General features: G+C 35.9%; 1 long non-coding RNA gene across 1 annotated transcript; it reads left to right on the top strand.

Moving 5' to 3' along the window:
- The first annotated feature begins 1,741 nt into the window (after nt 1-1,741).
- Nucleotides 1,742-10,219, top strand: LOC144993833 (uncharacterized). The gene is made up of 3 exons (XR_013657097.1): nt 1,742-1,905; nt 4,632-4,734; nt 10,022-10,219. It is a non-coding gene; the product is annotated as an uncharacterized LOC144993833 (long non-coding RNA).
- The last annotated feature ends 2,456 nt before the right edge of the window (nt 10,220-12,675 follow it).

The following is a 12,675-nucleotide window of genomic DNA, read 5'->3' as shown; positions in this document are numbered from 1 at the left end:
TTATTCTGTGTGAACCCAAAGTGTTTGTTCCAAAGACTTTGGTAAAATGCTGCAGCCTCATCAATGTAAGCGGCATCTCCCGTAACAACCTCATATATGACTTCCAACTTTATCTCCAAAAACTCCAGCTTTACCTTGCTGAGTTGTAACTGAACGTCTTTATTTCTTGTTTTAAAGAAGCTCCAATTAAAATTTGATGACATAACTTTTTAAAAGTGTATATTTATTTTATTTGTGCCACATTAGCTTCTATTCTTGCAGGAGAATACACTCTTTTAACTGAATATGGAAACAAGAGTGTGTTATGTTATGTAAGTTGCATGAACTTTGGTTATTTATCCATTGTGCGTGTATATCATACAGTAATTCATTGCTCCATGATAAAAATCCAACAGAAAATAAAAATCAAATCTTTATATTTATGTAATTTATTACAGTTTGTAAAACTTTTAAAATGGTTGCTCATCTCAAGATACTTTTTTAAAACATAAAACCTATCAAACAATTTAAATGTAAACTTGTTTAAAAATGCTATTTCTATCTTTAAAAAATCTACAGGAATCAATAATGTTTGTTGGAGTGAACTTGACAAACAAAAATAAAATAATTTAGAATTTTTAGAAAAGGTTTTGTTACTTTGTTATGAGAACAACTTATGACACAGCTGTAGGATAGATGTGGAGCTTTAATTAAATAAATTGTCGTATTTTCCAGAGTATAAGTCGTGTTTTTGTTTGCATAGTTTGGCCAGGTGTGCGACTTATAATCCAAAGCAACACATTTATGGTTTTTTTTGTTCTTTTTATGCATTTTTTTGGCTCCTGCGACTTAGACTCTGGTGCAACCTACAGGCTGGAAAGTATGGTAATAAAAATCTATTCAGAAACTCAAAACTCCAGTTACCCTTCAAGCTGAAAAACTCATTTCAAACTGTTTTTTTCACACCTCTATTCCGATATATGAAACACTTCCCAGCAAGGCACAAAATTCAATTGTTAATTTCTCCTTTATGATCAATTTTCAGACTGTTGGCACTTCCGTCAGTTAAAGGAAACATCATTTATACATCACTACCAAATCCAAGTTGCTGATTGGTCAAAGTTCTACCTGGTTTAACTTTCAATGCACATTCAATGGCCGTGCGTTTTGTTTAGAGCCAGAAAACTGTCATAGAAACTTGTAAAGAGAAATTTCATTTCACCCTGATGTTGGCAACAAAAGCAGATGGCACAAGATTGAAGCTGTTTATTGTATTTCAGTTCGCAAAGCGAGAAGTGGCAAGACTACAGGATGTCAACATAGCTGTGATAGCAACCATAATTAAAAGATAGATCAATCAGAAACTAACAATAATGCGGTGTCAGAAAGTTTGCTGTCGTTTTTGTTTCAGGAAGAGACTTCTTGTCTGGGATGCTTACCGCTCTCACATCAGTAAGGAGATGAAAGAACAACTGAAGAAATATAACATGTCAATGGCAGTTATTCCTGGTGATTGCACCAAATACCTCCAACCTCCTGATGTTGTTTGGAGCAAGTCCTTCAAAGGCAACCTTCGAGAGTTGCATGACAAATGGATGCTCAGGGACGAAGATAAGGAGATGACATCTGGTGGGAATTTGAAAACACCTGCACTGTTAGTTTCGTGGATAATATCAGCTTGGCAAGAAATCACCCCGGAAATGATAAGAAAATCTTTCAAGGATTGTGGAATCATTAATACATGTGATGGATCTGAGGATGATCTTATCCACTGCTTTAAGGATGGCCAGCCATGTCATGCTGGGAGTGCGAAACTCCAAACTACGCGACAAGCAATGAGGGCAGCTGTGTTGCCATCACAAGAAGAGGAAGATAAAGAAGAGCTGCCAAATAACGAAGCAATCATTTCCGGCTTAGAGGATGATGGTAAGTACTGTTCTCTATTGATTTGATCCAATCTCATGTACTAACATGTGTTGGTTCTCAGCCTGTTGCATTTCCTCATGTTTCTTAGGGGATTTGTTGGACTGATGAACACTTTTGTGGGAAATATTGTCAAGAAGGTTAAGAAAGAAAGAAACAGTTTTTCTATGGCATTACCTGTTTTTTCATGCTTTCAACCTGACTGTTCTCGTAACTTCAATACATACGGAAAATGTTGTAATGGACAGTGGGGTTGAATACTGATTGTTAACCAATTTGAGATTATATCAAATTTAGGCAATTATGAAGAAAACCATTTAGAAATAAAGAAATTAAGTATACCTATAAAAAAAGTGGACATTTATTTTTAAAATCTGTTTTTGTAAGTTTCAACAATCTTCTGACAGCAAAGGGAACCATTGACCATTACCTCTCTGCTTTAATGGAAATCCTTGTCAACAGCATTTTGCCTCAGGGGACAAAGTAAAATAGACGCTTAAAGAAGAAAGTGGAAAATAACCAAATGGATGGGATGGAAGTAAGAAAAGAAAAGAAATTTCAAAGATGTAGAAAAACAAGCATCATTGTTGCTGCTTTTTTTAACTCTAGGACATAATACAAGATAAATAGAATTTTAGATTTTATTATTTAAAACAGTATTGTTGTTATTAAATATTTTAATAATAATACGATGCTTATATGTCATGCAAAATAATAACATTATTAGCATTAGGCATTATAAGGCATCACAGCAGACATTTTCATCACTTTCTATGAGACACCAAGTGAACCAGACAACAAACACAAAGTGTAGATAAGTTTAATTTCCTTCTGCCGAACAAAGATAAGACCAAAGCTGAAGATTTAGGATCTGAGTGCAGATTTATTCACTGTGTAATAATATAAACACACTGAATGGCAAGACTTTAATGAAAAACCCTGAGGTTTTTTAGAACTGGTACATAATTTTTGCTCAAATGTCGTTTTGAGAGTTTCCTTCGTTTACATCAATTATTTTTCAAAAAGTAGTAACAGCCTGTCACATATGAACATAAATTAGTCCATGCACACATTTTATCAGGCCGTTCCAAACTTAATAAGAACCCTCCAATTTATCCCAAATGTTCAAGACAGTGCTCTGAAGGTAAACTAGGGGATTTTTCTCCAGTTCTTGCTTTTCGTCTTTGACAGCTTGTTGAATCAACATCTACGTTTCTCTTCATCCTCACAAGGGCGGCAGTGGCTCAGGTGGTGGAGCGGGTCATCCAATGATCGAAGGGTCGGCGGTTTGATCCCCACTCCCCCCAGCCAACTGTCGTCGTGTCCTTGGGCAAGACACTTCACCATCCTTGCCTCCACTGTGGCTCCACTGGCGTGTGAATGTATATGAATGTCCCGGTGATGGTCAGAGGGGCCGTAGGCACGAACTGGCAGCCACGTCTCTGTCAGTCTGCTCCAGGGCAGCTGTGGCTACAACAGGAGCTTACCGTCACCAAGTATGAATGAGGAGTGAATGAATAATGGACACACTGTAAGCGCTTTGAGTGACTTGAAAAGCACAGATAGATAAATCCAATCCATTATTATTATTGTTATGTAAAGCTCTGCAATTTCAAGCTCCAACTTAACAAAACTTCACAGTAACACATCCCTCTGCAGAATTATGATTTGGAATTTTAGAAAATTAAATGAATTGCAGACACCAAATCCATCTTTAAAGCGGAGCATAAACTTTTGTTTTTGATCATTTCTATGTAGGGTTGGCCTGCATGGAAGAAACGGTGCCTTGACTCTAGGAATGATGTTCTGTGCATTAAGGGTCATCACATAATGCACTGGACGCATGTCCTCACTTTGTTCATGTAACTTTTCAAATGCTTTCATGGCAGTGTAGCAGTTCCAATTTCTGGCTTTTAACCACAGCGAATGGAGTCAAACAGAAAAACTAGACAAGTCGAGTTCTGCTACAAGTTTTTTCCAGGAAAGTAATATCCTTTCTCTTCACTGTTGTTGGAAGAAGGAACAAAAGTTTAAATGCAGTCAGTCTTAAATGTGTAAAATAAACTGAACTGAATTTAAGTTAGTTTAATGTTTTTTTTGTTTTTTTTTGTTTTTTTGCAATTTCTTTCTTTCTTTATTTTCATTAATTGAATTATTTCAATCTAAGATTATTTTTCTTTCACTGCTGTCTCTGTTTATCATATCCTGTATGATACATGTTTTGAATTTAAAAAACAAGCTTATTTTTTTTATTTTTTTAAAACAAATTTTGGGGCTAAATGTCAGATAGAATTATTGTTGTTTTTATTTTAATAAATGAGGAACACCTGTTGAAGAGGCCACACACAAGTTCAGATATTTAAACATCATCTACTTCTCTTCCCCCTGCTTTTATGTGGTTTCCTTTTGTCTCCTGTACGTGTGTGTTTTTGTCTTTTTCTCTGAGATCTATAATGGGGTCAGATCATAATTGAGTACAGTGAAATACAGTTATACCACCAAACAAATAAAGACCCATTTCAAATAATGTTAAATTTAACGTACAAGCTGATGAGTGTATCCTGGGAGGCAAAAAAAACCCACTCACTGTACAAAAAAGCAGGAAGTCTCAATATCAAGTCAAATGTACCTCGGCAAAATGACAAATGCAGAACTCTTCTGAAGGCCAGAAAGAATTGAATAGAGCAGCATTCAGATTCAAACCATATTTTCTTTGATTTTTCTCCCAGAGACAATATCACATTTCCAGATCATCCACAGGAAATGGACAGAGAGGGAGACCGGCTGATCCTCCAGCAGAGCATCACTTCCTCCAGGCACAGGCTGCTCACTGTCAGTGTGTGTATCTTTCATTTTTTTGAATAATCATGCCCTCTAAGACTACTGTTTAAGGTAATTCAATAATAATAGTAGTAATATTTATCAGTTTGAACTTAATTAAAGCAGACTGTTGCTGAGCTCCAGAAGACTCATGCTTGTCTTTTAACTGACATTGACGGCTTGTAGCAAAGTGCAAAGTTATATTTATGAGGGACTTTACAAAATACTTTAAAATGTTTGCATAGTGGCGTAGTGGTTGAATGAATGAAAAAAGCTTTATTGACTGTATGGAGCACTTTACAACTCCTCCAATTTAAAATTCTTAAATGATTCAGGGAATCCTTCAATTTTGAAAAAAACTGGAGGAAATTTATTTTTCTGCTGTAATTGAAGATCCCCAACCACTCGTGCAATAAAATTTACAGTACCGTTTAAACTTGGTAATATGAGTGCTATGCCAATCAAACGTTTCCATGGCAACCCATCTGTCTGCCGTCCTTAAAAATCTAGGAAAAAATAGAATTTTTTTTTTTTTTTTACTTTTGAAAACAGTGGTTCTTACTACTATTCTACATTTCTTCCCATTTCCAAAAAAGTGAAATTTTCCAATCATTTTGCTCCACCTGGAGTCTCTGCAGCAGCTGCACTGATCTTTCATGCTGTGCAGTAAATTAAAGGATTTATTTGTTCTGCTCAGAAATTTGAATGCCCTGTAAATGGGGCAGAGTGTTATAAATAGAAAGCACATCACACACTATAATTTCTATTTCCAGACAAAAAAACGGGAAAGGAGTGGCATCACTGAATATACACCTTCATATGTTCTTTCATTATCTTGCTTGTTGTTGGCGACTGGGTGTTGAGAGTTAACTGGGTCAGAATATGACACTAAAATCATAATCATATCCATAAATATCCACTCTACATAAAATGACAGAGTTGAGGACTGAAAAAACTACAAATCTCACCAAGTCTTTTTGTCTCAATTCTAGTTTAAGTATCTTATTACACTTCAATTAAGACAAAACTAGTAACTTCACACACAAAAAAAACACAACTGTATTAGGACATTAAATCCTAAATATCTTGTGTAGTAATTTGATCTAGAAAAATCATTTTTAGCCATATCACTAGATAAGCTAGTTTTTTATTTTTTTTTATTTTATGCAGAAGTTTCATTTGTGATGGTTGGTCGTCTTGCTTCAAGAAACAGACCTGCTTGATTTAAGGAAACTGGAAAGGTTTATTTCACTTGACTAATTTAGATGTGTTTTTTAAGAAAAATGTATCTTAAAACAGATATTAGTCTTTAGGATGATCATGGTCTTGAATTAAGGAAATCTTGCCTATTTTAGGGCTTAAAATAGAATATATTTGGGGAGGAAACTTGTTATAAAACTTGATATATTTTTAAACATCAAAATAATACATATAAATAATAGTGTTTCTAGCTAATATCTTGTATTTTCTCTTTTTAATTTCCAGTGTAGTTGTGTTGTGTAGTTGTGTAGTGAAACCGGTGAGCTTGCAGCCTCATTAATTTACACACATTTTTGTCAGCACTAAAAAGATTTAGATAATTTTAAAAACTACTACTCAGTGTTGCTTTGAGTTTATTTTAATATTTTTCCTAAATTCTGGGAGTTTCTTTACATATTTGTCACTATTACAAGTGGGCTGTTCTGAAGACTTTTTTCGCCATTAGCTATAAAAAGCTAACTCAAGCTAAAAAGCTCAAGCGGTCAGTAAGGTTTTTCTCTCTTTGTGTTGCACAAATAATTTATTTACATGATAAAAAAAAGTGGGTCTGCCCGATAGCAAAATGTTTGTTAAATGTATTCTATGTGTATTTTTTTTACTTAAATTTTACTCTCAGTTCACCCAAAAGTTTCTTTTAAATAAATTCCATAACAGCAATTTGCAATTCAAAGGTTGAGCTTGATGATAATTTGCTAAGATTTAAGTTTTTACAGAAAATCTCAAAAGTCATTAAGATGTGTTTAGAAAAGAAAAAAACATCGACTGGGTTTGATTTATTTTCCTAGAACAATTGCTTCCGTTTAATCGCCTTAAGGTCAAAGAAATTATTGAGCAAATCGAGGGCTCTGTCACTTTTTGGGACAAGTAGTGCAAAATCAATAAAGCCAAGAGAGCAGCTATAAGGCTGTGGCGTGATGGTGAGGATATGCAGACTGTCCTTGGCAGAGCCACAACAAACAGAACTGCTGAGCTGCAATATGCTCTGCTGGATTTACCTCCCTGTCTGTCGTTCCTTCGCTCCTCTGTTTGTTCTTTATATGAAATGTCATGCAGGAAAGTAGAATCAGGGACAAGCAGGAGCTCGTTGAGTCCTCCACAACATAAAGTTGTCGTTCTAAAGGTTTACATGAGCTGGCAGACAGCTGTTCACTTCTGAGGGAAAAAAACATCTTTGGGAATTTTAATTTTAAAATTAAAAGTGAAGTTTGAGTGCAGTAGGGTCAGGAAACTTCTGACTCAAACAGGAAGTTGGTGCCTTTCACAGTAACATAATATTCATTTCCAGCATACCCATGACCCCAAAAGGGATTCACCAGGTTCTTAAGATGGATGATAACATTCATTGGCTAAGCAGACGGGATTTTGGATGTAGAGCCATTTCAAATAAGCTATCAGACGAGATATCAGGGTGTGTTGTTAACACTTTTCAATACCATGTATCACTGCGTTCAGAAATTCTTCACCTAGAAAAAAAAATCCCCCCAAGTTTACATTATAATTTGTTAAAACATGAAACAAAATGGAAACATAAAAGCTGATCAAACTGGGTTTTCCACACAGAGCCTTGCTAAATCAACATTTCCTCCTTAAAAGCATTATTCGTTTTAAAATTTTTAAATTTTGCTATTCCAAAAATGCACACTTTGCAGGGGAGAGTTACTGGCAGATTTTTATTTTAAATTAATTATATCTGTATCTTTTTTTTTTGGACCGGATGGACAACAGAGGAATGGAGAGAGGGATGAGGAAAGAAGGGAGGGATGTTGGAGAAAGGGGGTAAGGGCACAAAAGAAAGGGGGAAAAGGGGAGTTAAGGAAATCTGGAGGATGATTACAGAGGTGGTGGGGGGGTCGGGGAGAGAGCAAGACAGGAGCCGCCCACCTCCGCCCACGAGGAAGACACCTAAGATAGGTGGGGGTCCCTGAAGAGCGTAAAAATGAAATAAGGGCAAAATGTTTGTTCAATTTCTTTCGCGCCGCCAAGTGTTGGGTCTCACAATACTACAGCATCTCACCCTGGAGCCCAACTGTGGTGCTGCTCATGTTGGTTTTGGACTCCACCCACTAATTACATCATCAGTGTATCAAATCTAAAGTTTTCTGATTGGTTGACATAACACAAATTCTTCGCCAGATCTCAGATATTTTTGAGCTGGTGAATTTTTGCTAGACCGCCACCTCACGACCTCTGATCGCGTCTGACTCGACTGCGCGAATCGCGTTCGGTGTGCACACAGCTTTAAAGACATGCACAAAACAAATGTACTCCTAGACCAAGGATCATTTTCAAATGCGTAACTGCACAAGTTTTTTGCTCATAGGTGTGGTGTCTATTTCTAAAAACAGATTTCGTGATCAAATTGAAATAAACTTGTTCCATTTTAGTGACCAGGTTACATTAATATTTGTAAAGAAAGTTTGGGCTTGGATCAAAACCCTAGGAAGAATACGTCTTTACCACTGTTGGATATTTCTCCTCGATACTCCTAATTCATATTTTAAAGTAAACTCACCATCAAAAGTCTATTCCCCATAATTTATTATGGAAAACAAATCTAACATGTTTACTTATTACTGCCATATATTGTATGGAGGAGTCTAAAACGTTTTAAAAGCTGTACCTTTTGAGGCTCTGGTTATTTTTTGTTTATTCCTCCTGAATATGGATTAGGTCTTAATTAAATTCAAGAAGACAAAAAGAGCAGGCGGCAAAACTCCCTAAAAAGCTGCAGAAAATTAGCTTTGCACACGTCTTGTGAAGTGACCTACATTCACAAATCCCTTTTTACTTAATTTCATGCCAATGACAAAAAACATTTCACTTGAGTGTCTTTTTCTTTGCCAACCCCCTCACTGAGTCCAAATGACTTTAGGAGAACAATTGTGATAAAAACTGAAAAATGGTACCAAAAAGGAAGCATTTCTGCACTAAACCTGATGTGAGAGCAAAGACGGTAAACAGAAACCCGGTGATGTCAAAGCTCTGCAATAACGAGTACAGATCATTAAAGTGTTGAGATCTTCAAATATTAAAGCTCAATATTTGTACGTATAAATGCTGTTGGTTTTTATCCTTTTTGTTTAACTTTATGTCAGACAGACATAAAGTTGAATACACCCAGGACTATTTGGACACAATGCAGCTCATTGTTGATCAGGATTGTTTGGCAGATTGAGAAGCCCAGTTGACCTGAAGCTAAAACACACCATACTGACGAGTGATATACAGCAGAAATGAATCACTTCTGCTTAAAAAAAACAATTGTTTAATGGTGTTTTCTTACAGTTTCCTTTATTTGGAAATAATTGGTTTGACAGGCCTTTGTCATGGCATGGAGCTCTGTAGAAAAACTGTAAACAAAACAAGTTATTATGTTGTGCATCTTTAACATGTATATGAGAGGTATTTGGACTGACACTTTAATGCGAAAAAACTTGTTTTTATAGTGAAGTATTTGGTCCAACATCTGCTTTAGGGATTTTCTAACGTTTTTATGGTTCTACTCAATTATTTATTGATTGTTTTTTTTTTTTATTCAACTCTCAGTTTGTGTTAAAGAGCTTTATAAATAAGGATGATTGACTTTAAATGCTCATTGTGGATCTGTCAAACCCAGGGGGGAATGCCAGGTAATGCCAAAAGCACACTAATGTCTTCATTGTATCATTTTTGTGTTTTAAGTTAAAGGAAATTGCAAAAAATAAACAATGACAAACTGCTCACCTGAAAATGAGACACTTGGATTTTCGTTTTTAAACATGCATCGTATCACACTTAAAGGTCAAGACTCTTCAGTAAGCACCATACATCGACATATCTCCCATATCACCCTACAGCAAATGCATTGAATTATTGCATGCAGCCAATTCAGGGCGTGTTAACCACATTTGAATGCCTGTTTCTATATACTGTATTCTAAAACCTTTTGAAATGTACACTTCGATACGTGCTTAGCAAAGTGACCTTTTTGTCCAGTTTTGCTGTAAATGCAGGATTATTGATGGTCTTTTTTGTTTTTTTGTTTTTTTTACTCTGGCAGGGATTTTTGGGGATGAGCAGAACCACAGTTGACCAAGCAGATGTTTGCTCAGCACCTGTACACAACGCAGCTCTTCGTTGATCAGTTTGCTAACATCAGAAGCAAAGGATTGTTTGGCAGAGTGAGAGGCGCTGCTGACCTGTTGTTGAAGTCAACACCACACAGATGTGTAGAAATGGCAGAAATTCATCACCTCAACTCTTCATCTTTTCCATCTGTTTCCCAGTTAAAGTGTAAATTTAGCCAGACAGTTTTGTTTTTCAGCAGGTGCAATGAAAGAGGGCAATATGAATTAAAGAGCATGTGGTTTTGGTTTTTGTTATTTTAAATTCAACAGCCTTAATGACCGACAAATATCTGATCCAGTTGTGTTTTCTTTTTGGAGGATGTTAGCATTACATTCTAGTATAATTTATTACGTCAGTTTTCAAATATGTTTCACAGAATCAGAAAACTCCATTTTCTTTTTTAATAATTGAGCTGAGCAAGCATCTTCCCAAAGGCCTAACTCCATATTGCTTCGAATGAGTTCCCTGCTTTCTTTCCGGGATATGGTTGCATCACATTTCTCCACCCTCCAAACTGACAGCTCAGGATAAAAATACATTTTCCCAGATGAATTTGTGTCAAAACTGGCCAGAAATGAAACACCAGTTCAGCAAGGAAGTGAACTTGAGTTTGAATCTAGTGTTACATGTGCCATCACGTGGGAAATGATTGTTGCACTATGATACAATGAAGACCAACCCTGCAGTGTTCTCATAACAGAAGGGTGACAGTCTGACACATTTCAGCATCTTTTTTGTAAATGTGTGAATCTTTTTAATCCGAGTCCTGACACCAGAAAAACAAAAATTTGGGGAAAAAGTTTTTCATTTCAAGACATACATTATGTCGTTCATTCCACATGCTTTACTCTCTTATTTCTAAAAGACAAAAGATTACAGGGAACACAGCTATTAAAGGAAAAATTCATTTAAATAGATATCTATCAGAATACACCTTTAAGTTTGAATCAAAGAATTTGGCTAAAAATGCAAAATTGTAGAGTTTCTTTTATTTATCTGTTTTATATTGGTACATATTATTGTTCAAATTCTAGTATTTGAGCAAAATTTAGTATAACAATTAATGTTAGCGATGATTTATTGAATGCAATAGCACTAAATAATAAACGTTATTGCAGGCTTTCAGTCTTTTTTATATTAATTAATGCTACTTATGCATCTATTTTTACACAAAAACATTTGTCTTTCAAAATGTTTAATTTTTTAACTAGTGATAAGTATTTTATAAGTCCAAAAAAAAAGAAGTGAAGGTGCACGGCAGTAAAGGATGCCGTACAGTATTTTCAGATTTGCAGTCTATCAACTGAAAGGATTGACAGATGTGCAGACCAACGGAGACTTCTTTGTTTGTTTTATTCAATATTTGCAAAAACTGTTTGTCAAACACTCTGTGTTAACAGAAGCGACGCACAACAGCACAGTATATGCATTTGGAAAATTAGAACAAAAAGAGAGCAATTTTACAGAAATGTTACAGATCAAAAAGCTTCTATTATAAAACTGGCAGATATTTTTGCCTTATTTTGAAGCATAAAATATTACATTTATATTCAGTATTGACTGATGTAGATTGTTTTTGGTTTTGTGTTGGAGATAAGTAAAGTTAAGTTGAGTCAGAGTCAAATCTTCAACAGACTTCATTAGGCTTCCCGTTTCTGTTTTAATATCACAACCTGACACAACTGTTTTCACTTGAAGTTGGCCGACATCAGATCTGCTCTGCTCACTACATGAGATCAGGGAACGAGAGGTGTCAGTTTCAAATCCCTGCTGAGCCCTGCAAGGGAACGCAGCTGTCTCAGGATCACAACCGGAACCATGAAGCCGCCCTAATCTGAAAGTTTGAAACGTTGCTCCTAAATGTTGTGACAACTTCCATCTTGTTAGCTGAAAAACAGCTTGATTTGAAACTTGAACTTTTTGCTCTGAAATCCAGAGAAGAGAGCGTCACATGTGAGCTCTGTCAAATGTTCAGAGCTGTAAAGATTGAGCATTTGAGTTTGGTTTTTCCAGTTCTGGCTCTCTTTGTTGTTTTCCTGTCAGTCACACCAGGTTTATGTTGCCAATCATCAACAGCTGTCTTGATTAGTGTTAATGATCCTCAGTGTACATAAGCGTTTTCAGTTAGATCGCCTGGCTGGTCACAGTTTTTTTTCTCTGTGGATTTTGTCAAGTATAAGTTCATTCATGAGGGCAAAATTCACTGAACCACAGGGGTCTTTAGTGCAAAACTCACAAACAGCGACTTGAAACTCCACCAAATAAAAATATGCACTTTTGATCAAATTTATATGCATGCATCAAACAAGCAGCACAGTTTTGTCAAGTCAAAAAATGTGATTAAATAGAATATATATTTTAATGCGAAGTAAACATAATTTATAGAAAGATGTTCTGTAAGCTTCAACAGTGCACAATCAGTTTGTCTTCAGTGACTTGTAAAGGCACGCACAGTCTTCCTCTGTCACAGCATCACGCCAAACAGTGACTCACGTCAGGTAGTGATATGATTCAGAAGATGTGAACACTGACTAATGCAAGCTCTCTGACTTTCCTGTTTGTGTCCACGGTCTTTGGACTTATGCC

This window comes from Oryzias latipes, chromosome 7 (assembly GCF_053564925.1).
Source record: "Oryzias latipes strain Hd-rR chromosome 7, Olatipes_Hd-rR_3.1".
Lineage (NCBI taxonomy): Eukaryota > Metazoa > Chordata > Actinopteri > Beloniformes > Adrianichthyidae > Oryzias > Oryzias latipes.
This window is presented reverse-complemented; position numbering and strand designations above follow the sequence as displayed.